This window comes from Myxine glutinosa, chromosome 5 (assembly GCF_964187855.1).
Source record: "Myxine glutinosa chromosome 5, kmMyxGlut1.1, whole genome shotgun sequence".
Taxonomy (NCBI): domain Eukaryota; kingdom Metazoa; phylum Chordata; class Myxini; order Myxiniformes; family Myxinidae; genus Myxine; species Myxine glutinosa.
Window position 1 is genome coordinate 21,231,801 of NC_136265.1, and position 27,418 is coordinate 21,259,218.

The following is a 27,418-nucleotide window of genomic DNA, read 5'->3' on the forward strand; positions in this document are numbered from 1 at the left end:
GCAGAGGTGCGGCAGAAGAGTTCGATCAAAATCAACCTTCAGGTAGAGGCGGCCGCAGAGGTTTGATCAGGCACAACCTTCAGGTGGCGAGATTGCAGTTGGAAACTCTTCAATACATGAAAAGGCACTCCGCCATGAGCCCTCTTCCAAAATGGCCACTCTCCTCTGAATCAACTTCCTGATCCCTCCCCTGCCCACTGATCTCTACACCTGGATTGGTCACGACTGCTCCGTGCGTGAAGCCACCGGAAGTGCACTGTCCGCCATCTTGTCTCCCCCAAAACAGGCGAACTGCAGTCACACGCAACGTTGAACCGGGCCCGGCCGATTTTGCAAAATATATTTCTTCAAATATATTTCAACTTCTGTCTAATATTCTAATGGATTTTGAAGTAAATTACTGTTCCTATTACTCAATCGAATTCCGGAAAATTCCCTTGGGGCTCCTTGGCAATCGCAAGGAGGCGATCAATGCATATTATGAGGCCCGACACAGGGTTGGATCGGAAAACAAACATAGGCGTAACATCCAAGTTACATTAGGCTCCAGGTCACTTCATCAATAACAAAACAAAACTAAAGTCATGTTTTTTTATGTTATTTAAAATATGTTTTGTTATTTTAGGCAATTTTATGTTATTCTACGTTTCTTAATGTTTTTAAGGATTTTTAAAAGTTTCAACTTTCTTCCGTTTTTAAAGGGATTTAAAATTTTTCTTTTTTTGCCGTTTTTAGTTTTTTAAGGTTACGTTTTCCTCGACATTTTTTGTAGCAGGGGAGGGCAAAAATGGTGGGGGGGGGGGGGGGGGGAATTTTGGTTCAACATAAGTGGGAGGGTCAAAACTTTTAATGCACAAAAGGGAGTGTGGGGGAAATGATTTTTTTTTTTGTGGGGAAAATTTGTTCTCGCATGGGCGAGCGATTTTGGGGAAGGCATATGTGAATAAATTTCCAAACTTAAAGGGTTTAATTTGTTGGTTTTTAATCTGTCACTCTCCAAAATAAGAGGTGTCCCATTAGATTCTCAGGGGGAATTGAATTATTCAGATGATGAACAGTCAGGCACACTCCAATAGCTGGACTACCCTAATCCACAGCTCAGCTATTGATGAATCGAAGGCTCCGAGACAGCATACCTATCACAGAACGACTCTTACAGCCAAACATCCCAGCACATGCATGTCAGCTATTGGTACAGATTCAGCAGGTGGCGAAATTATTTTACAACCAGAGCTCCAAAGAATTCCCACCACTTAATCCGAATGAAAGCGTCCATGTCAAGCAAGGAAAGGTCTGGGAGCCAGCAGTTGGTCTGGGGAAAAAGTCTGGGAGCAGGCAGTTGGTCTGGGATACCAGGTCTGGGAGCAGGCAGTTGTTCTGGGGAAAAAGGTCTGAGAGCAGGCAGTTGGTCTGGGAAACCAGGTCTGGGAGCAGGCGGTTGGTCTGGGAAACCAGGTCTGGGGGCAGGCAGTTGGTCTGGAAAACCAGGTCTGGGAGCAGGCAGTTGGTCTGGGAAACCAGGTCTGGGTGCAGGCAGTTGGTCTGGGAAACCAGGTCTGGGAGCAGGCAGTTGGTCTGGGAAACCAGGTCTGGGAGCAGGCAGTTGGTCTGGAAAACCAGGTCTGGGAGCAGGCAGTTGGTCTGGGAAACCAGGTCTGGGAACAGGCAGTTGGTCTGGGAAACTAGGTCTGGGAGCAGGCAGTTGGTCTGGGAAAACAGGTCTGGGTGCAGGCAGTTGGTCTGGGATTGTGGGAGCTGTGCTCGCACGCTAAAGCCAGACAAAATGGACGACACAGGAACGAAGTTTCACCGAGCTATTTATTTAGCTCAAAACCAAAGAACTCAAAAGCACACTGAATCCGCCCCTCGAACGGGCGGCAATTTATAACGCAAACTGAACACACAAAAGCCACGCCTCTCAGGCGGGGCGTGGTATGCAAAATAGGTAAGTCACGCCTCTCGACGGGGCGTGGTATGCAAGGCGAGTGTTCGCCCGAGAGGGCAAGTCTGGACACGCCCGGGCGAGTCCGGACACGTGACCGCTCGCCGGTTGCGTCATCGGCCGGTGCACGGTAATTGTGTCATGCTTCCGGTAACCGCAACATGCGCCCCCCAGAATTAACCTGCACTGGGAGAGTCAGTTTGAGGGGAGTCCTGATGACCCGGCCGAAACGACCCCTGGCGATTCGTGTGGTGGTGGTCGGCGGCGTGGCGGTGGATGGTCGGGCGGGGGGCTTGGTTGACGGGGGATGGCCCTGTCATGGAAGAAGGGCCAACCGTGGAGGTTGGTCGAGGTCCAAATGGGCCGGCTTGAGGCGGTCCACGGAGATGTGGTCCGGCTTGCCGCCGATGTCGACGATGAATGACTTGTCGTCCCTCTGCAGGACCCGGAAAGGCCCATCGTACGGCAGCCGGAGCGGACCCCGGTGTGCGTCGTGCCGGATAAAAACATACTCCGCAGTGCGAAGTGCTGGGGGGACGTGGGGTTGGGGGCAGCCGTGGTGGGACGTGGGCATGGGGGCAAATCTCCTGGCGGCCTCCTGGAGGTCCGAGCATTGGCGAGCCGCGGACCAGGGGCCGGTAGCGTCAGGGATGAATTCGCCCGGCACGCGCAGTGGCTGGCCATAGACCAGCTCGGCGGTGGAAGCCTGGAGGTCCTCTTTAGGGGCCATTCGGCGGCCCAATAGGACCCACGGGAGCCTGTCGGCCCAACCGTCATCCTGGAGGCTGGCTCTGAGAGCGGCCTTCATCGAGCGGTGGAACCGCTCGCACAAGCCGTTGGCTTGGGGGTGGTAGGCAGTGGTCCGGTGTAGCTTGACCCCCAAGGCCTGGGCGACCGCGCCCCAAAGCTCGGAGGTGAACTGCGGGCCTCTGTCGGAGGACATGTCCGAGGGCGCGCCGAAACGGGCAATGCAAGTGCCAATGAAGGCCTGCGCCACGTCGGCGGATGTTGTTCATGCCAACGGGACGGCCTCCGGCCACCTGGTGGTCCTGTCCACCATCGTGAGGAGGTGGGTGAAGCCCCGCGAGGAGGGAAGGGGTCCCACCAGGTCCACATTGACGTGGTTGAAGCGCCACGCGGGCACGTCGAATGGTGCCAACGGGCCCTGGGTGTGCCGGTGGACCTTCGCGCGCTGGCAGGCGACACAGGCATTGGCCCAGTCGCGGACGTCCTTGCGGAGCCCGTGCCAGACGAACTTTGCTGCCACGAGCTTCTGTGATGCCTTCCGGCCCGGGTGGGAAAGGCCGTGAAGGGCGTCAAAAATGCGCGCTGCCATCCAGTGGGCACGATGGGGCGAGGTTGGCCCAGGGAAACGTCGTACAGGAGAACTGTGCCTGTGTCCTCAAAGGGGACGTCGGCAAACCGCAGGCCTGTGTCCGCTGTCCGGAAGGCTTGCACCATGGGATCGGCGGTCTGGTCGGCCGACATGCGGGCGAAGTCCACACTGAGGTGGACGGCATTCGCGCCGGACCAGGAGAGGCAATCGGCCACAGCGTTGTCCTTGCCCGCCACGTGCTGGATGTCTGTTGTAAATTCGGACACGGCAGAGAGGTGGCACTGCTGGCAGGCCGACCACGGCTCCGTAACCTTGGCCATGGTGAAGACCAGGGGTTTGTGGTCCACAAACGCCGTGAACGGGCGGCCCTCCAAAAGATGGCGGAAGTAGCGAACGGCCAGGTAAAGACCAAGGAGCTCACGGTCGAAAGCGCTATACTTGCGCTCGTTAGGGCGAAGCTGTCGGCTGAAGAAGGCCAGCGGTTGCCAAGCTCCGTTCACCCACTGTTCATGCACAGCGCCCACTGCGTAGTCGGAAGCGTCCATGGTGAGGGCGATGGGTGCGTCGAGCACCGGGTGTGCCAGCATGGTCGTGTTGGCGAGGGCCAGCTTAGCGCCCATGAACGCCGCGTCCATCTCTGTGGTCGAGGCGACGTCGTGCTTGGCCGGCTTGCCCCGGAGGGCTTCGTACAGTGGGCGCATGAGTTGGGCGGCGCGAGGCACGAACCGGTGGTAAAAATTTACCATCCCCAAAAATTCCTGTAGGGCCGTGATGGAGCGGGGGCGCGGGAAACTTGTGACTGCCTCCACCTTGGTAGGCAGCGGGACAGCCCGGCGCTTTGTGATGCGGTGCCCCAGGGAGTCGACGGCCATTACGCCAAACTGGCATTTTGCCGGGTTGATGATGAGGCCGTGCTGGCCGAGGCGCTCGAAAAGCGTGCGCAGGTGGACGAGGTGCTCTGCCCGGGAAGTGCTGGCGATGAGAATGTCGTCCAAGTAGACGAAAAAGAAGGTGAGGTCGTGCAGCACGCTGTGCATCAGCCGTTGGAAGGCCTGGGCTGCGTTCTTAAGGCCGAACGGCATGCGAAGGAACTCGAAGAGGCCAAAAGGTGTAATTACAGCCGTCTTTGGAACGTCGGCCGGCCGGTCAGGTACCTGGTGGTAGCCCCGAATAAGGTCGACCTTGGAGAAGATCACCCGCCCCGCCAAACGGGCGGAAAAGTCCTGTATGTGTGGTATCGGGTACCGGTCGGGGGTGGTGGCGTCGTTGAGGCGGTGGTAATCGCCGCATGGTCGCCATCCGCCACCCGGTTTGGGCACGATGTGCAGTGGCAAGGCCCACGCGCTATTCGAGTGCCGCACAATGCCCAATCGCTCCAGCGCGTCGAATTCCGCCTTCGCCACGGCGAGTTTGGCCGGGTCGAGGTGGCGAGCCCTGGCGGAGACCGGTGGACCTGTGGTCGGGATGTGGTGTTCGACGCCGTGCTTGACGGCGACGGCCGAAAACATCAGCTGCGTGAGGGCGGGAAACTCGGCGAGTAGGCGGGTGAACTCGTCCACGGCCGGGAGCGCGCAGGCTAGCTTGTTCGGAGCGGAGCCGCTCAATGAGCAAGCGAGCGAGCTGAAGGTCTCCGCGTTGATGAGCCGACGCCGTTTGACGTCGACCAAAAGCCCATGCGCGCAAAGAAAATCTGCACCCAGCAAGGGCATGGGCACGTTCGCCGTGATGAAGTCCCACCTGAAACGCTGGCCCCCGAAGCAGAATGCAACGCTGCGCGAACCTAAGGTGCGGATGGAGGAGCCGTTTGCGGCGACCAAGGCGGGGCCACATAGCGCGGCCTGTTTGTCCTCCACCGAGGCGGGTATCACGCTCAGCTGAGCGCCAGTGTCACACAAAAAACGCCGCCCGGACTCCGTGTCCGTGATAAACAGAAGGCTGCCTGAATGGCCGACGCTCATGGCAGGCAGCGAGCGCCGGCCCGGTCGTTTGCCGACCCGCCGAAAGTGAACGGTGGGCGGCACGTTCTGGCCTTCTGCCCGAACCTGGCGTGGTAATAGCACATGGTCCACTCTGGTGGAGGCTCCGGCGGTCGCATCGGGTTCGGTCGACGGGGCGTCGCGGCGGCCGCAGCCGTCAGTGGCGCGGACTCGGCCGGTGGAGGCGCCAATCGTGGCGCGGGCATTGCCTTCGTCGGCCTAGGGTCCCAGGCGGCCGCTCCGACGTGTTGCCTGGCCGAGAAAAATTTATCAGCCTCCTTGGCCAGGGCGCGAGGGTCCGTGATGGGCGAATTAGCCAAAGCTAACCGTACCTGCCCGGGTAGCCGCTGGAGGAATAGCTCGCGGAAGAGGAAGTCCGGGCTGTGGTCACCGAGAAGAGCAAGCATGTGGTCCATGCTTTCGGATGGATGGGCCTCGCCCAGCTCCGGGAGGTGTAGTAGTTGTCGTGCGCGTTCGGTCTCCGTGAGTCCAAACGCACCGAGGAGTAGGCCTTTGAGAGCGCCGTATTTGTCGGCGTTCGGCGGGTGCTGGAGGAAGCTCAGAACCCGGGCAGCGGAGGAGGCGGTGAGCGCAGAGACCACATGGTGATAGCGCGTCGTGTCCTCCGTGATGTTCCGCAGGGCGAATTGAGAATCGGCTTGAGCAAACCAAACGGCCGCGTGAGATTCCCAAAAGCCCGGGAGCTTCAAAGCTACAGCTGACTCCATCGCCGTGTTCGTAGAAAGGGGTCACCAATTGTGGGAGCTGTGCTCGCACGCTAAAGCCAGACAAAATGGACGACACAGGAACGAAGTTTCACCGAGCTATTTATTTAGCTCAAAACCAAAGAACTCAAAAGCACACTGAATCCGCCCCTCCAACGGGCGGCAATTTATAACGCAAACTGAACACACAAAAGCCACGCCTCTCAGACGGGGCGTGGTATGCAAAATAGGGAAGTCACGCCTCTCGACGGGACGTGGTATGCAAGGCGAGTGTTCGCCCGAGAGGGCAAGTCTGGACACGCCCGGGCGAGTCCGGACACGTGACCGCTCGCCGGTTGCGTCATCGGCCGGTGCACGGTAATTGTGTCATGCTTCCGGTAACCGCTACAACAACATATTTGTTTTATGCCTGAAGATGAACCATAAATGGAATTTGCCATTTTCAAATGTTACTGTGACAATTTGACAACTGACATGACGACTCGGAAGTCTTCCCACCGTGTGTGCTGCTGGAATGTCTCCTCTGAGTATGATTATCAAGGATCCAGGACTGGTTCAGGATGTCCTCGAGGTACGCCCACTCACACCTGAGCCGTCTCACCTGGGTTTGAATCTCGGCCCAGCTAAGAATTGTCACCTTTGCGTTTCCCAGACACGGCGAGGAAATGAACGTATTGTGGCGGACACAATGTCAGTGATCAATAATTCCGCGCACCAGTGGGTGGCGCGAGCGTCCGGGCGTGGAACTGAGATACATGCCCCACCTTTCGGCCGACCGGCCACGCCCAGTGCTGAAGCACTCAGTGCTCGAAGGTCGAGCCCGCCCAGTGCTGATGCACAGTTAATAGTTAATGCACAACAGGTACCCACGTGATGCTCACAAATAACGGAGGAATAGAGGATCTGAGAACAACCTATCAAACTGGTGCCCTGGAGGGAAGAGGTTGCATCATGGAGAATACCACCGTTGTGGAGGAGATGACGTCAAAGTTACTGTCACGTCATATCTCACAAACAAAACAGGACATGATGTGTCGGGTCCCCTGGCTCAAAACTCACATCATCCCAGTTTCTCTGATCCATCTTAACAAGGTTGATTGCTCTCCTTTGGGAAAGGTGTTCAATTTATTATTGATCCTATTGATGGATTATTTCCTCATCATCAAAACGGTGAAAGAAATATTTTACTGTAATAATTAATGAGGAAGATGCACGACTTTACTCACCAAGATGGTGGTGGTGGTGGTGGTCCAATCTTGGGCTTCTGAGTGGATGCTGCACGGACCAATGACAATCCTTGATCATTAAATGGATGACCTCAAGAACAAGTCATCAAATTAAAATCTGATCAACACGGGCAAAAATTCTCAAAGAAAAACAAGCTTCGTTAATTCAAGTTATTAATACCAGGTGGAGGACTTGCTACGAACCAAATTTGGGGTTAAATTAATGTCGAGGAAGAAGAATGAAAATAATTCTCTGCTTAAATTTCCTGATCTCATCAACAACAGAGAGTTCATAGAACACATTACTGAAGAGGGTAAAGGTTCGAACAGGGTAAAGGTTCGAACAGGGTAAAGGTTCGAACAGGGTAAAGGTTCAAACAGGGTAAAGGTTCGAAGACGGTAAAGGTTCGAACAGGGTAAAGGTTTCAAGAGAGTAAAGGTTCAAACAGGGTAAAGGTTTGAACAGGGTAAAGGTTCGAACAGGGTAAAGGTTCGAACAGGGTAAAGGTTCAAACAGGGTAAAGGTTCGAAGAGGGTAAAGGTTCGAACAGGGTAAAGGTTTCAAGAGAGTAAAGGTTCAAACAGGGTAAAGGCTCGAACAGGGTAAAGGTTTCAAGAGAGTAAAGGTTCGAAGAGGGTAAAGGTTTGAAGAGTGTAAAGGTTCGTAGAGGGTAAAGGTTCGAAGAGGGTAAAGGTTCGAACAGGGTAAAGGTTCGAACAGGGTAAAGGTTCGAAGAGGATAAAGGTTCGTAGAGGGTAAAGGTTCGTCGAGGGTAAAGGTTCGTGGAGGGTAAAGGTTCGTGGAGGGTAAAGGTTCGAACAGGGTAAAGGTTCGAACAGGGTAAAGGTTCGAACAGGGTAAAGGTTCGTCGAGGGTAAAGGTTCGAACAGGGTAAAGGTTCGAACAGGGTAAAGGTTCAAAGAGGATAAAGGTTCGTTGAGGGTAAAGGTTCGTCGAGGGTAAAGGTTCATGGAGGGTAAAGGTTCGTAGAGGGTAAAGGTTAGTGGAGGGTAAAGGTTCGTGGAGGGTGAAGGTTCGTGGAGGGTAAAGGTTCGAATCCAGTAAACATTTGAATCGGTTAAAGGTTCGAATCCGGTAAACATTTGAAATGAGTAATTGAGTGAGTGCGAGTGAGTCAGTAAGTGAGTGAGTGCGAGTGAGTCGCTAAGTCAGTGAGAGTGAGTCGGTAAGTGAGTGAGTGAGTCAGTAAGTGAGTGAGTGCGAGTGAGTCGCTAAGTCAGTGAGAGTGAGTCGGTAAGTGAGTGAGTCAGTAAGTGAGTGAGTGAGAGTGAGTCAGTAAGTGAGTGAGTGAGAGTGAGTCAGCAAGTGAGTGAGTGTGAGTGAGTCAGCAAGTGAGTGAGAGTGAGTCAGTAAGTGAGTGAGTGAGAGTGAGTCAGTAAGTGAGTGAGTGCAAGTGAGTCAGTAAGTGAGTGTCAGTAAGTGAGTGAGTGAGAGTGAGTCAGCAAGTGAGTGAGTGTGAGTGTCAGTAAGTGAGTCAGTAAGTGAGTGAGTGAGAGTGAGTCAGTAAGTGAGTGAGTGCAAGTGAGTCAGTAAGTGAGTGTCAGTAAGTGAGTGAGTGAGAGTGAGTCAGCAAGTGAGTGAGTGTGAGTGTCAGTAAGTGAGTGAGTGCGAGTGAGTCAGTAAGTGAGTGAGTGTGAGTGAGTCAGTAAGTGAGTGAATGAGATTGAGTCAGCAAGTGAGTGCGAGTGAGTCAGTAAGTGAGTGAGTGAGAGTGAGTCAGTAAGTGAGTGAGTGAGAGTGAGTCAGCAAGTGAGTGTTAGTAAATGAGTGAGTGAGAGTGAGTCAGTAAGTGAGTGAGTGAGAGTGAGTCAGTAAGTGAGTGAGTGAGAGTGAGTCAGCAAGTGAGTGAGTGCGAGTGAGTCAGCAAGTGAGTGAGTGAGAGTGAGTCAGTAAGTGAGTGAGTGAGAGTGAGTCAGCAAGAGTAGTGTATATATGTTGCTTCTGGGACACTCTCATTTTCCCATTGACTTACATGTTAATTTTTCCCCTCCCTCATTGCCCCTAAACACCTCTATTTCTCTCACCCTGTTCTTTACGAACCTTCTAACCTTTTGACATGTTATCCTTATTCATTAGACCACTTAAACAATGGTCCTTCTGTGTGAACCTGTGATCCTTCTGACCTTATGGACCTTTTAACCTTTTACTCTTAATATCATCTGGTGAATCATCTTTGGCCCACTCAAACAACGACCCTACAAATATTTGTTTATGCGTGGGAAATAATTTAATTCTCTTGCCACTCTCTTCACCATCTAATATATTAACAAAAAATATGTTTGAGTTTGGTTCTTTATTAAGATATTTTAACTGAGCTAAGATAAAATGGTAAACCTCCCTCAATGTTCTTGTTTGAGCGCCTCCAGTGCCACATACCATTTTTAAATTAAAGTATATATTTTCCTGACAACCATCAAAGTTTTCCGTCCACTCAAAAATATTTCCATCTTTTTTACCCAATTCACCGGTATTTAAATTAATTCTCTTATTTGTTTTGTAAATTGTTTTACCAGTTGTCTTTTCAATTATACCTATTTGATATTTTTCACATTCGTTATGTTTACCATTTATATACCAAGGTTGATTACACCTCCACTCTTGAGTCTGGTTGGTACTTGGTTCTATCATTTATATAATAGTAAAAAGGCAGCGGTAGCCCGTTAAAATCCCTAACCCCCCTTTTTAACTTATCACTTATATACTTATATAACCATAAGGGAGACTATCAATTCCATTTTCTAAAATAAACCTCTTATCATCAAAAGCCCCCAATGCTTTCTTATTCACCTCTTCTGAATATAATTTATGTTTATAACTTCTTATACCATTAATCTTTCTAAACTCTTCTTTCTTTGTTGTTAAACAGTTATAATAATCCTTAAAGTTTATTGTTTCTTTAATGACATTTTTCTTTATGCCTTTTAACTTCTTATCAGTTTTTTCAACGTTATTCACAATGTATTTATAAGCATAAGCCTTAGACCTCAATCCCACAAATTCACTCATGACATTTCCCCCTAATTCATCCTTAAACTTTCCAATCACCTTTTTATTTTTAGAAGAGAACAACTCACTCTCTGGACTGTAATTACTAGTGTCATAGATATTAATGTCCTTTTTCATGTCTGAATAAACATCATCAGTATTAATTTGCAAAATAAAACTATCTGTATCCATATAAAGTAGATTAACATCATTTTGATATTTCTTCCTCAAGTTATTATAAAAGTAATCATACATTAATGACTTTGATAAATCAAGAATTGATGTTCCAATATAAATAGGTTTGTTCATTTCAATACTCTCTTTAATCAAATGGATCGCACAAAAGTTCTCAGTAAAGACCTCAGCTCTAGTAAAACTCAGTCTATTAATTAATTTTGATGCTTGTTTCCAAGATGTTGATAGTCTGATATTTTGTCTTTTCCTCACATTTTCCATGGTCTTACCAAAGACCGCATTATTCATCAATTTATAAAAGTCTTTCTCAAAATCTGTTTTTGACTCTGTTCTTCTTTGTGTATTAAAATCAATGTACCCCTTCAACCAATGACTTTGATTGAACTTTAGAACCCTATGGATCTTCTCTACTCTTAGACCTTTTGATAAATATTGTCACAAATTTCTTTGGTGTAGAACATAATTTTTCTTGTTATATAATGTAGTAAGTAATTTTTCTGTTGATTCACCTATATTAAATGATTGTTGATAATCACTTAACCACTCCTTCTTTGGACTTTCCTTTTCACAAGCAAATGGGAGATCTTTGTGTAGGTTATGAAGTTCCTCTGGATATTTCAAATCGACCTCAAAATAATAACCAACCTTTGAATCATCCAATTCTTTTTGTGTAGAGATACATACATCTTGTAAAACCTTTTTGTAATCTTTTTCCTTTACCCATCTGAGTTTTCCATAAGGAAGAGCCTGAGACATTGCCCAGCCATACAGGTTGTTCGCATCATAATACATCAAGTAGGAGCTCTCTACCGATGGATCATAATTTGGAATGTACTTGTTATTTGCTTTAGCATATCTCTTTGAACAGACTTGTGAAATTCCTCCTCTCTTTGCCTTTTCAATCATCAAAAGCATATCAACATCGGTTATCAAATCCAAAGCTTGTTTTGTCATTTTTAACATCGCGCTCCAAGCCAATCCAGGAGCAGTGTAATAGTGAGCAGGATCCAATCCATATCCAGAATGACAGATTGTTCTGAAAGCCTCAAACACATCAGCCAACAAAAGCACATCAGTTTTGAGGTACAAATCGTGATACTCACCAAGATTCTTAATGTTATATTTTTTCCAAACATTTTGTGCGTGTACATAATCTTTATCAGATATATGACTATTATTTAATTTGTTATAGAAATTTTCTTTTAAAGGAAGTTGTGTTTCATTGAATCTCTCAAATGAGTCCATGTAGTCATAGGGGTAAATTCCCTTTTGTGTTAGAAAATCTTTATCTAAAAAATACTCTGAAAGACATGGAAACTCTTTTAGATTTTGAACCAAGTTAGCCAATGGACTTGCCATGAATTTAAATGTATCAAGAAATCTGATATGAGTAATAGGAGATGTGTGAATTGTTTTTGTGAATGAAATGTATTTCTGATCCGTGTTTGGAATTGCTGAGATACTTCCAGAAGTCTTTGAGAGTTCCTTGATAAATAGATGTGTATCATAATGAGCGTTGTTATGAAGAAAGACAGGAATGAAAGAGGGGAGTTGATAATTAATATTACAACTTTGATGAGCCGGACCTCTATATTTACCAGTGAGATGACAATGGTCTCTAACCTTTAGACCTTTACCAATTTTCTCCTCACAAATATGACAGACATTGTTTTTTATAAATTCTCTTTTTTCTTTACTTGTTAAGGACATTGGTTTATTGGTTTCTCTCATTATCTTGGTTAATCGAACACAGTCTTTTTCTAGTCGTTTCACAAACTCCTCTGGGGTATTTGAGCCTCTATACATCTCTAACTTGTTATATTTATCACCAACGGATGATTTGATATAATAACAAAAACCACAAGGAGTATGTTTTTGATATTTATTTGTGTATGATTCTTTTGGATCTGGAGAAGCAGTATCAATTTTTTCTAAAATACTTTCAAAATCAGCATATATAACAAATGGATGTTTTATTGTTTTCTTTTCATCTTTGAATGTGATCTTTGAGCCTTTTTTAGGCATGTTGATTAGCGTTGATTTATGTTCACCACAATAATTGGAATGTTTATCTAATCTTTCTTGTGTATGGAAGAAGTTAAGACAACGCATACAAATATATATTTTATTTGTTCTTTTACATACTTGTGGTTTTATTAATTTTGTAATATCTTTGATGTATGTATAATGTGAATTTTCCTCTGAATTAAAATATAGAAGATTAATATGAGTTTGTTTACAATTGTCAGAAAGCTTTAAAACCTGAATGTTGTTTGTTTCTGTTAGACCATAAACATTAACTGATAAATTATTCATCTTTTCAAATTTAGGAATATCATTTAAAGTCATCGGAAACTTTAGATCTTTCGTATTTAATGTATTCTCATATTTTTTATAATGAGATACTCTTTCATCATGAAAATGTGGAGGATGTAAGTGTGCTAAAATAGACCAGAGAAAACATTTATTGTCTTTATTTTTGATATTGATAACTGCTTTTCTATTTTTGATAACACTGGGTAAATCAATGTAAGAAGAAGCTTTTAGAGGATCTGATTTAAGAATATGAATGTCTATGTAAATAATTTTTCCTATATTGAATCCACTTCCTACGATTGAATTATCCACATCTTGCTCTTGTTTAATAAGTTCATCATAGACTCCTGATGTTTTAAAATCTTGATATGAAGATATAAAGTGTGGCTCAGTTCTCATGTATGGTGTATCTATAACTCCTTCATCCTTTGTCATTTCTAATTTTACTCCCATATAAAATTTAAGTGGTTTCATTTCTTTTAGTGTTTTTTCAATCAATGTTAGAACAGCAGGTTTGACTATTTCTACAGCATCAACTATAGACTTTGGTTCGGGAGGTTTGAAGTTAAAGATTCGAATCCTGATATGTCTTTTGAAAGCACCATCAGTATTTTTAATAGTAAACAATTTTGACAAGTGTTTGTTAGTTTTAAGATGGGCTTTAAACCCCTTCTTGAGGATGGTTGTTTTACAGACCTTACAATGTTTTGTTTTAGGTGGAAGAGGGGAAAGTTTGTTAAGAATGTTGTATGTATGTTTTGCGGTGAGAATATGTTGTTTATAATATTTTACTTCCTTCTCGCAAGTATCACAATAAACCATATTTATAGCGTGAGAAAATGTGGTGTTTAAAATATACCACTGTGCTTAAAATAAAACACTTTTGAGCTTTACAGCTCCGTTTTATATATATCGCTGTGCTAAAACTAAAACACTTTTTCACTCAGAATCATCTAAGTCATAACTATCACATGAATACTCAGAATCATACTCAGAGTCATCAATAAAGCTACTCTCATAACTATCATTTGAGCACAAACTATTAGTATCATAACTATCATCTGTGTTCAATGAAATACTATCATCACCATCGTCCGAGTTCAATGAAATACTGTCATCACTATCGTCCGAGTTCAATGAAATAGTAAAATCTTCACTGCTGTAATGACTCATATTTAATTAGCAGAAAAAACCTTTCCATCTATACCAATATACTTTCTTTCATTAACGGATTCAATCTCTACATTTTTAATATCAAAAGTTATCTTTAAATAATCTCTAACTATCATAGAATGAAATGACATTTCACCAGAAATATTAACATCATTCATTTTACTTAGATCTACACCCTTTGGATTATTAAAGTAAATACAAATTTCTCCACGAGTATTGTTGATGGTCTTATCATTCTTTTTCAAAGTATCGTGGTCAATCACTTTTTCAAGCTTTGAATAAATTGCCAGGAGTAGAGGAGAAACTTTTGTTAGATTTACTTTAATGGATGTCTTTCCAGGTATAGTTAGAGCTCTTCCTTTAAATGAAATAGAGGGGCTCATGTTATTTTCCATAACTGGTTTTACCCAAAAATTTCCATATTTATCTTTGTTCAATTTAACATCTTTGACATATTTTTCTATATCTTCCACCGAAGTAGAAATTGATTGAAATTTGTCTTTTGTGCTTTGAAACATTGTATTTATTAATGAATAAACTTGCATTTAGTTTAAGTAAAAATTTACCACATAAATATGATAAGTTCTGAAGGATATTTAGAATTTCCAGACTCTCCATATGATAAATTAGAGAATTGTCCGGCTTGTGATAGAGTGGGGCTTAATAATGAGGGTTCATATAAACAATGTATTTTCTGTGATTTAATTTTAATTAATGCTAATAAAAAATATTTAAAAATATATAACTCTTTTAAATTAGAACCAAAAATGAATTACTTTACAAGATTAATAAGAGAGATGAATGTTAAGTATTGTGATGATAATACACCATTTCTTTCAAGGGAAGAGACTATTTGTATTGAGGAAATGTATAAGGGTTTAATGATATTTATTATTCAAAATAATTTTAATGGAAATGTTAATACAAGATACTACATAAATAAAATAATGAATTATTTTGAAATTAAACCCGAACTCAGGATAAAATATAGAGTTTCTAAAATAGCTCAAAAAAAGTTGGATGACTTGTTTTCCAAATATATAAATGAATGATTTTTTACCCGTTTGGGAAAATAAGATAAAATTTAATAACCATAAAAACATTCCAAATTCATTGAGATGTCTAATAGTTGGTTCAAGCGGATGTGGAAAAACCTGTTTGCTTTTAAAGATGCTCCTTGGTCCTAATTTTTTAGATTATGATAATTTAATAATTTTTACGAAGTCAAGTTTTCAACCCGAGTATCAACTACTCTCACAGGGTTTTAATGCAGGTCTTAAAAAGGAAGACATTATCGGTTTATTTAAACTTCAAAACAAACTAAATGATTATAACATTGAGGATATAATACAACTATTTTGTGATACACAGAAACCTAAACCAAAACCCATAACTTGTATTCTCAGTGATAATACGGATGATATACCTTCACCTCAAGATTTAGATAAATCAAAAAAGAACCTCATCATCTTTGATGATTGTGTTAATGAGAGAAACCAAACAGTAATGGATAGCTACTATACAAGAGGGAGACATTCTTCTTGTAATTGTATTTATCTTAGTCAGTCATATTTTCAACTCCCTCGACGCTCAATAAGAAACAATGCTAATACTTTTATTTTATTTAAGTTAAATTCAATAGATGTAAATAATTTTTGGAGAGATAATTGCTCTACGTTATGTAGTAAAAAAGAATTTGAAAATTATATGAAACACACGATTGGAAAATATAAATATATTGTTGTGAAACAAGATGAGATATTAAAGGATGTATTTTTATTTTAAACATAATTACATATATAAATGACAACAATTATTATTAACCTTGTGGGTAAATCTGCTTCTGGAAAGAACTTTCATAAATCTAAACTCTTGAATAGTAAAAATGAAAAGATTGTAAGTTTTTTTTAAAAACACCCTATGATTCGTTTTGTGAGTACTACAACCAGAGCAAAGCGACCAGGAGAAGTAGAAGGGAAAGATTATTACTACATTTCAATGGAGGAACATATGCGATTGAGGAACGAAGGTCAAATATTTGAGGAGGTCTCTCTTGGTTCTACAAAATATTCACATTGTAAGAGTGAGTTAAATAAAGTAAAATCTAATGGTCTTGGGATTTTAGAAACTAATCCTGAAGGAATGAGACAAATTATTAAACAATTGTGTGGTGATGGAGTTAAGATTTTATCATTCGGTTTTGATATCGATGAGGAGACTCAACGCAAACGTATGAAAAGCAGAGATACAAGTATTAGTGAAGAAGAAATAACAACTCGTATTAATACCAATAAAGAATTTGATGAAATGTTTAAAGAAAAGGATTTATTTCAACACATTTACTATAATGACAAAGAAAACGAAAATTTTCCCATTGACCTTTACAATTCACTAAATGATATTTTTCAACAAATAAATACAGAAAATGAATACCGAAGAAAGAGTAAGAAAGTTTAAAGAACATCAAGAGTTGGTTTCAAAAGTTGTAAAACAACAGGAAGAGATAAAGAAGAAACGGAGACAGAAACTAACTGGTGAAGAAGCCTTTGAAAGAAAACAAGAGAAATTTTTTAAACCGCTTTTAAAAACTCAACACCCTACAGTTCCCACGGTAGAATTTACTCCGAAAAAACTTCAAATGCTCAAAGATTTTAGTCAGATAACAAAACAAGAACTTGGAAAATTAGAATATAATGATGAAGAATTATTTCAGAAACTTGAGGAGGTAAATCAACACCCTAATTATGTAGTGGAAGCTCTTCAAAACAATGAATATTTGGCAGATTAAAAAACCAGAGCAGGTCTCATTCCAACAGAAGAACCAGCAGTGTTCCATCTTGTGAAAGAAAAGGTATTGATATTTAATGATGAATTGATGTTCTTGAGTTCTACTCAACCAAATGTTAAATTAACTCCAAGATTAATGTTTCTTCTAACAAACCCCGGATTCAGCGGTTCAAAATATTTTGAGGAACCACTTGATATGGAAAGAGAGGAAGATAGGGTATATATTGAGTTGCTAAATGCACTTGATTATGGAGTTTCTGTTGCTGGTAAAAGTAAGAAGAATGAGAAGGAGAAACATATTATTGATGCTTTCAGTAAGCTTGGTTCGGGTGTTAGTTTTCTTCCAAATGACCCATCACAATTAGTTAATAGGCTATTATTGTTGTTAGGTAGTAAGAAGGCTGGAAACAACAATTGTTTTAATGAATCCTCAGCCATTTTAGATCAGTTGATGAATATGAAAATAATTAATAAATGTCAATACAAAGATATTTTATTAGATATTAAATAAGATGAGAAGCACAATTCTTAGTTTTAATTTCACAACGAGCAATTACACAGCTTCATTCCCTTACCCACTACAACTTGACCCCCTTACCTCATATGAGGCATCTTTGTTGTCAATGGAAACTTACAATACCCTTTTTAATATCACAGAGAAAAACAACAAGTTTAGTTATAATCCAGGAAGTGGATATAAAACTATAACCGTTTCACCCGGAGCTTACGAGATTTCTCAAATATCTTCAGAAGTCTCTCGCCTTATGAAAGAAAAAGGTGATGAACCAAAAAATATGGTAATAGATATTCAAAAACACACTTCAAAATCAACGATTAAGCATAAAAATAATTATAAAGTTGATTTCACGATTGAAAATTCGTTCAGAGAGCTATTGGGTTTCTCTTCAAAAAAGATTGAAACTAACGGGACGTCTTACAGTGATAATGTCATTCAAATATCCTCCGGTATAAATTCAGTATTAATTCATTGTGTTTTGATTGATGGTGCTTATAACGATGGAATAAGAACAAATACAATATTTTCATTCAGTGCATACTCAACCCCGATTGGTTATAAATTTAATACGGAACCAAAAAATCTTGTCTATTTACCTGTGTCAGGAAAAACCATATACAGAGTAAATTTTAGGATAACCGACCAAGATAATCATATGATATCCTTTAATGATGAAATTATATCCATCAGAATTCACCTACGTGAAGTTTTTCAATAAATAAATAATGGTTATTGTGAGAAAACACGAGTTGGGAAAATATAAAATAATTACAGGGGAGGGCATGTACCTTTCACCATACTATACAAGGTATGTGGGTAGAGGATACTATAAACCAAAGAGGCAACGGGGTGTGGGTCATCAATTTCGAAATAAAGGAGATGGGATAATTGATAATCTAATGGGTATTGGTTCAACCATCCTTAAACATAAAGACCTAATTGGTTCAACTGCTTCTGCCGTGGGCTCCGTTGCGGGTGCTATAAAGAGTATAAAAGATGCTCAAAAGGAGTCTCATAAATTACAAGCAATCAAAGAAATAAAAAAAGGTAAAACTCAACTATCTTCACAAGAACGACAAAAAATCATTAAAATACTTGGGTCAGGGTTTCAACGATTTTAATGCTATATAAATACAAGTATGGAAGCGAATGATAGTATCTATGATTTGGATGATACGATTATCATTTCAAACTCCACTAAAAAGGAAGACTATTTTAAGGTAAATGCTATAACACGAACAGACTGGAATTCAAACGGAACAAAAAGTTTTGAAATAAATAATCAACAAACTTACTTGAATATAGCTGATAGTTTCTTGCTGTGTAAATTTAAATTCACTAAGGCTGCGAATAATACTAATGCTACACTCGTAAATGATTTCTTCTGGAAAATGTTTGACAGTGTCCGCCTGTATATTGGAACACAAGAGGTTGAAGCGGTTGATTATGTCTCTGCTACATCTGAAATGATGAAATTTACACTATATTCGTTTAGTGATAGAATGGGTAAGGGAGCTGTTGAAGGTTTTATTCCTGATATGTCAACGGGTACAAACGCAGACCCTGGTTATAGTCAAAGGAAGTCAATGTATAATGATGACGCAAAAGCTGAGAATAGTTTTACCGTAGCAGTACCTCTGAAAGGTATATTTGGATTTTGTGATTATGATAAAGTTTTGTATGGGCTTAAAATTAGATTTCAACTACAAAGGAATGATAATGTAAATAGATTGCTTTTTGGGGTTGAAAATGCTTTTGGAGAAAATAATAAATTTGTTATTAATGATTTGTGTTGGTATATCAGTGAATATACTCCTAATCTTAAAACGGAAGAGATGTTAAATAGAAGACTTAACTCAAAGAAACCGCTAAATGTATCATACCTTAAAAGAAGATGTCAACACGTTAAACTGGAACACACTACCTACACTTGGAATTTGGGTGTTCTTCAAGGAAAGCCACGATACCTCTGGCTCATTTTTAAAAAACCAGATGGAGAGGATGGTACTAATAAGAATAATGCCCTGAGTGATAATGCTAAGGTGAAACAACTTCGGGTTTCTCTTGATGGCACATTTTATCCACGAGATAGATTGGAAATTGATTGGGAAAAAAATGATTATGCGGAAGCTTACAAGTCCTACCAAAAGGTGTGTGAAAGTAATGGTAATAATGATCCTATTTTGGATATGGTTGCGTTTCAAAAACTTTATACAATCTACGCAATTGACCTGAGTTCTCAAAAGGAAACTATAAAGTCTAATCGAGTGGATACTTCTCTATACATTGAAAGAGGGGAGAGTGAAGAGGTTAATGCATATTGTTTGCTTTTGGAGGAAACAGAATTACAGATTAATACAGATAATGGTGTTATGATTAATATCACATAGGTTTTTTCTCATAAATAAATGGTTGGGGTATATGTTAATCAAATCAATCTTAATAAATTAACATCTTGTATTCAAAATCAAAAGCCTTGTATTATTAATGTTAATACAATTCAAAGAAAAGGAGCTGTAAGAATTGATGTTTTACTCACACACACACAAGTAAAAACACTAAATGATGTTGGATCACTTAAAATTAAAATGACGAAACCTATGTTAAAGAAATATTCAATAGACGAGTCAAGAGGAGGATTTCTCCCGTTTCTAATTCCTTTATTTGCTGGTTTAAGTGCGGCGGGAGCATTGACTGGTGGTATTTCAGCAGCGGTAAAAACTGCTAACGAAAGGAAGGCACAACTAAAAGCTCAAAAAGAATTGGAAAGACATAACAAGGAGTTGGAGAAACAAATTAGTGGAAGTGGTGTAATTGTAGATTTTGCTCAAAAACTTGAAAGTCTACCTGATAAAGCTAGATTGTTGGTTGGAGATATGCTTTCCTCTATCGCTCAAGCGGGTGTTAAACTAACTAAACGGGGTAATGGATTGTATCTTTCTCATAAATAAATGGATAAATGGTTTAAACAATTTGGAAAGAATACAACGTCAAATATAGAACTAGCTATGTATTGTAAAACACCAAAAATTGATAATGTGGTTATTTGTATGAGAGATGAATTAATACATATAAATAAGAATACAAAGAATATTATTATGAATTTAGACACACAGAATGGTTCTCATTGGGTTTGTATTCATAATAGTCAGGATAAATATTATTTTGATAGTTATGGTATGCCACCACCTGTTGAAGTAATACAATTCTTACAGAATGGTGTTTATCAAACATTTCAAGTTCAAGAAATTAATTCTAAATGTTGTGGTCAATTATGTTTATATGTATTATTTCAACTCAACAATAATGAAAATTTTTATGATATCATTTTTAATCTAATATAAATGACTTATGTTGGAAAAGATGGTTCTATCTTTGGAAAATCCTCTCAGGATATTGATTTATCAAATTATTATACAAAGGCACAGGCTGAACGACAAAAATATAGTGTAAGTAAAAATATTAATATGAAGAATACTTATAAATTAATCAATTATCCAAACCCTACAGATGCGAATGACTTAATTAGATTTAGTGATTTATCACAATATATATTTTTAAAGAAAACAGCACGTTTTGTTAAACAAGTAAAATTTACAACCACAACACCTGGTTATACTGACCATACACCTTTCCTCATTGAATTTAACTACCTGCTTACAATTGAATTTTATAAAGAAGGACATATAGTTAATATGCGAATTAATAAATGGGGGTACGATATGCCTGATTTAGGGTATAATTGGTCTTTTTCAATAAACATAGAAGACCTACATGATTTGAATCAGTCTCGTAAAGAAGAATATTATCCACTTGGTGAGGATATGGATTTATGTGGAAGTACAATTAATAAACAACAAATACATGGTTTTAAGAAAAGAAAAATATATGATAGTATAGTGATGGTTAGCATGACAAAGAAGGAAGGTCATGAGATAAGGATAGAAAGCCGAGGAATACAAACCGATTTGGTAGTGGGAAGATGGGGTGGTATTACCTGTCATAATATTAATCTCACATATATTTCTGATACATAAATGGCAGGAAGAAGACTACAAGATAATTATAATTTTTGTATTCAAGGATACCTACAAGAAAAGGGTGCTCGGTATTACATACCTTATGATTTGGAGCATATACATGGGAATTTTGTCATAAAAAAACTGGCCTTATACTGATATTGTTAAACCCACAAATAGAGACTTGTTTAAAGTATTAAATAAAAATGAACTTCTCAAAGTTATGAAATATAAAACTCTTTTAGAAATCGTCAACAAATCTTATTGGTATCCTATTATGAGAAAAATAATTATAGATACAAGAATATCTCAAAATCCAGATGAGTATATGTATAATATTCTTTGGGGTTTAAACTCAAGGGTAGCAAGGGATGAGGAAGGAGTTGAAGAAGAGAAGGAGAAAAGAGAGAAAAGAGAGAAGGAGGAGAGGGAACAAAGAGAGAGGGAGGAGAGGGAGATGGAAATCAGAGCGATTCAAAAATGAGTGGATGTATTACAGCAAGAAGATCAATCTCAACTCACCGAAGAAGAAAATAAAGAAAGAATGAATGCTGTGAAAATATTGATATCAAAAATTGCTAAGATAAATGAGGAAGGAGTTAAAGAAGAGAAGGAGGAAAGAGAGAAAAAGGAGAAGGAGGAAAGGGAGAAAAAGGAGGAGGAGAGGGAGAAAAAGGAGAAGGAGGAGAGGGAGGAAAGGGAGCAAAGAGAGAAGGAGGAAAAATATAAAAAGATGGAAATCAGTGAGATTCGTAAAAGATTGAGTGTATTACAGCAAATAAATCAATCTCAATGCACCGAAGAGGAAATTAAAGAATTAACAACTCTTATGAAGATAATGGTTTCAAAAATAACAACGTCAATGTCTTCAATTTCAGGGAGGAGATTTAAACGAGAAAGTGGTGAAGAAGAAGAAGAAGAAGAAGGAAAAGATTATGTGATTGATGATGTTGGTGTCATTGACTTTAGTTAGTTTTTATTTGTAAATAAATGGAGGAGAGAGTGAAGGCATTCCTTAGGATTCTTTATGTTTTAAAAATAAAGATTGAAATGTATATGTTGAAAACAAAAAAGGTTTTGATACTCTGTCGGAATTTTTCTGATAAATAAATATGAGTTATTGTCTCAAATGTAAAAAGAAAACTAAATCTAAAAATATCTCTTATGTTAAAGCTAAAAATAATAGAGTTTATCAAAAAGGAATATGTCAAGTATGTGGCTCTAAAAAGTGCCAATTCATCTCTCCTAAAAGAGGAGGAGACATACAAAAGTTTCTGTCAGGAAGTAAATTTACAACAACTGGAATTCCAGGGGAATTACACCTTCCAGGGTATTCTTTCTGTGGTCCAGGAACAAACTTGGATAAAAGATTAGATGAGGCTGACAATCCTAAACCTTGGTCTAAACCTACAAATAGGGTTGACGAAGTGTGTATGAAGCATGATATTGCTTATGGGAAAACCACTACGTTGACTGAAAAACATAAAGCCGACAGCGAAATGTTGTATAATTTGTCTTTGATACAAAATCCAACGTTGAGAGAGAAAGTTGATAGGTTTATTGTGAGAAATTTGATAAATGCTAAATTGAAACTTGGTCTTGGTTATTCCTCAAAAAACTATTAGGCTCTAATGATGTCATCAAGACTGAGGAGCTTTTGGCTGAAGAATTACACAAACCTATAATCACAAAGTTTAAAAGAAGGAAGGTTTATTCTAAATACACCGACCACATATGGTCCGCTGATTTAATTGAATTGAATAATGACAGGGGATACAGGTATGCTTTAACCGTTATTGATTTGAGGAGTAGATTTGCCTGGGTTGTCCCTTTAAAAAATAAAAGGGGTGATACTTTAATGTTAGCCTTTAAGCTAATATTTGATAGGGATAAAAGGAAACCAAAGAAGTTATGGACTGATGAGGGAACAGAGTTCTATAACAAAATATTCATGAAATTTCTTAAGGGGAAGGGTATTAAATTATACAGCACCTTTAATGAAGGAAAGGCAGTTGTTATTGAGCGTTTTAATCGTACTTTAAAAGAGAAATTATATAAAAAATTCACACAACTCGGTTCTCAAAAATGGGTGTATTTAATTCAGGATATTGTAGATAATTACAATAATACAGTTCATTCATCAACAAAATCAAAACCATGAGAAACATTTACAAAATTAGAATATGAAAAGGAGATTAATTTGAGAAAGCCCAAGTTTAAAGTTGGTGATATTGTAAGAATATACAAATGGAAAAGTCATTTTGAGAAAGGTTATACACAAAAATGGACTCGTGAATTATTTAAAATCATTGATGCAATGGATACAGTCCCTTGGACCTACAAATTATATGATTTAAATGGAGAAGAAATCTTGGGTTCATTTTACTCACACGAATTACAAAAAACACAAGTAAGCAGCTAATACCCTTGAAAATAATAAATAAATAAATAAAATGTAATGGGGATACGTTTTTAAATCTGTGAACCCCAAACACAGAATCCCACAACTTTTTAGTTGGGGCTTAACTTTTGTGTGTGTATAATGGGGATACGTTTTTAAATCTGTGAACCCCAAACACAGAATCCCACAACTTTTTAGTTGGGGCTTAACTTTTGTGTGTGTATAATGGGGATACGTTTTTAAATCTGTGAACCCCAAACACAGAATCCCACAACGTTTCAGTTGGGGCTTAACTTTTGTGTGTGTATAATGGGGATACGTTTTTAAATCTGTGAACCCCAAACACAGAATCCCTCAACTTTCCAGTTGGGGCTTAACTTTTGTGTATGTGTGAGTGAGTCATAATAATATTCAAACCCTAACCCAACCCCATCCCTAACCCAACCCCATCCCTAACCCAAACCCATCCCTAACCCAAACCCATCCCTAACCCAACCCCATCCCTAACCCAACCCATTCCTAACCCAACCCCATCCCTAACCCAACCCAATCCCATACCCAATCCCATCCCTAACCCAACCCCATCCCTAACCCAACCCTAACCCAACCCCATCCCTAACCCAACCCATCCCTAACCCTCACATTCAAAATCCCAACCCTAACCCAATCCCATCCCTAACCCAACCCCAACCCTAACCCTCACATTCAAAATCCCAACCCTAACCCAACCCCATCCCTAACCCAACCCCATCCCTAACCCAACCCTAACCCAACCCCATCCCTAACCCAACCCCAACCCTAACCCTCACATTCAAAATCCCAACCCTAACCCAACCCCATCCCTAACCCTCACATTCAAAATCCCACCCAAACCCTAACATAATCTTTCTTTTCTTCTTTTTTTAAAATACGTATTTCTTATTTTTTTTTTCCTCTTCCTCCAATTCTGTCTTTCAAGGCTTTCAAGTTTGAAGAAGTAGAAATGGGAAGAAAGAATTTTCCAGCATTTTCTTCCTCGAACTTTCTTGATATTGCTTAAATCAAGCGTCATTAAATAAAGAACATTGTTCATTGCTTTAGAATCCAAAGAGTCTCCAAGAGGAACCCCACAGGTAGAGTCTCCAAAATAAAACCAACTTTCCAAGTTCCCAAGGTATAACCACATTCCTGTTGAGCCTCCAAGATAGGTATCACATTCCGAGTCATCAAAACAAAACCCCCATTCCGAGTCTCCAAAAATATAACCATCTTTCCAAGTCCCCAAGGTAGAACCACAATTTTCAGAAATATTGGGGGTTTCCGTGATAAGTCTCACATAGTATAACTGCGGACAATCAGGGAAAACTTCCCTTTCCCAATTTTTTAGGGTTTCTATGATGTGTCTCACATAGTATAACTGCGGACCATCAGGGAGAACTCTCCTTGCCCAATTTTTTAGGGTTTCTATGATGTGTCTCACATAGTATAACTGCGGACCATCAGGGAGAACTCTCCTTGCCCAATTTTTTAGGGTTTCTATGATGTGTCTCACATAGTATAACTGCGGACCATCAGGGAGAACTCTCCTTGCCCAATTTTTTAGGGTTTCTATGATGTGTCTCACATAGTATAACTGCGGACCATCAGGGAGAACTCTCCTTGCCCAATTTTTTAGGGTTTCTATGATGTGTCTCACATAGTATAACTGCGGACCATCAGGGAGAACTCTCCTTGCCCAATTTTTTAGGGTTTCTATGATGTGTCTCACATAGTATAACTGCGGACCATCAGGGAGAATTCCCATTTCACCATTTTTTAGGGTTTCTATGATGTGTCTCACATAGTATAACTGCGGACCATCAGGGAGAACTCCCCTTTCCCAATTTTCAGAAATTTGTGGGTCTCCAATGTATGACTTGTATTCTGGCTCATCAAGGTAGAACTTGTTCAGTGGGTTTTGTTTTGATAACTCACAACAAGTATCATCATGGTAAAACTCTTTTTCAGGATTTTGTGGATCTCCAAGGTATAACTCTTTGGCTGGGTCATCAAGGTAGAACTCGTTCTGGGGGTCTTGGTTGTTCAAAATGTCTTCAAACAAAAAAATAACTTCATCCCAAGTTGTGTTAAAAGCAGAATTTTCATTTCGTATCTCAGATACAATTTCCTGTGAAAGAAAATAACAATGTATTAATTTAATACAATATTTTTATTTGTATAAATCAAGCTCTATGAATATTAAAATAAACTTTGTTAACTCTTACACGAGTCTCATCTAAAAAAAAAAAAATTAAAATAAATAATTAAATTAATAATTAATTAAATAAATAAATAAATCAATAAATAAACAAACTTACCTCCATTGATAAGAGGTTCGAGTCCAGTTCATCAATCTGAAGGTTGAGTTCTACACAGGTAGTAGGACTCCAAGGAATAGCAAAGTTATCCCATTCCATTTCGGCATAGTAGTCCATTCTCAAGTGAAGCAGAAAGCGTGTTTGAAAAAGCCTGTGTGGTCGGTGCCTTTTATAAGGACTGGGTGTGTCATTTCCTGTGGAAATTCCCTGGGCGTGTCTTAACTGGAAATGATGTGATGGGAATTCCCTGAAAATGATGTAATGTATTACCTGGAAATGATACAATGCTAAAGAGTTTATAAAGTGGGTGGGGCTTAGCAAAGTGGGTGGGGCTTAGCAAAAGTGGGCGGGGCTTAGCAAAAAGTGGGTGGGGCTTACCAAAAAGTGGACGGAGCTTAACAAAAGGTGGACGGAGCTTAACAAAAGGTGGACAGAGCCTACCAAAAAGTGTGTGGCACTGGAGGCGCTCAGACAAGAACATTGAGGGAGGTTTATCATTTTATTTTAGCTCAGTTAAAATATCTTGATAAAGAACCAAACTCAAACATATTTTTTGTTAATGTATTAGACGGTGAGGAGAGTGGCAAGAGAATTAAATTATTTCCCACGCATAAACAAATATTTGTAGGGTCGTTGTTTGAGTGGGCCAAAGATGATTCACCAGATGATATTAAGAGTAAAAGGTTCAAAGGTCCATAAGGTCAGAAGGATCACAGGTTCACACAGAAGGACCATTGTTTAAGTGGTCTAATGAATAAGGATAACATGTCAAAAGGTTAGAAGGTTCGTAAAGAACAGGGTGAGAGAAATAGAGGTGTTTAGGGGCAATGAGGGAGGGGAAAAATTAACATGTAAGTCAATGGGAAAATGAGAGTGTCCCAGAAGCAACATATATACACTACTAGCAAGTGAGTGAGTGAGAGTGAGTCAGCAAGTGAGTGAGTGCGAGTGAGTCAGTAAATGAGTGAGTGAGAGTGAGTCAGTAAGTGAGTGAGTGAGTGAGAGTGAGTCAGCAAGTGAGTGAGTGCGAGTGAGTCAGCAAGTGAGTGAGTGAGAGTGAGTCAGTAAGTGAGTGAGTGAGAGTGAGTCAGCAAGTGAGTGTCAGTAAGTGAGTGAGTGAGAGTGAGTCAGTAAGTGAGTGAGTGAGAGTGAGTCAGCAAGTGAGTGAGTGCGAGTGAGTCAGTGAGTGAGTGAATGTGAGTCAGTAAGTGAGTGAGTGCGAGTGAGTCAGCAAGTGAGTGAGTGCGAGTGAGTCAGCAAGTGAGTGAGTGCGAGTGAGTCAGCAAGTGAGTGAGTGCGAGTGAGTCAGCAAGTGAGTGAGTGCGAGTGAGTCAGTGAGTGAGTGACCGCATCAAAATCTGCGCTCATTTGGGTGCCTAATGGCGGGTGCCTACTGGGGAGGGGGGGGAGGATTCCCCCGACCCAAAACTGGTATTTACTTTCTTCTGCGAAACAACACACG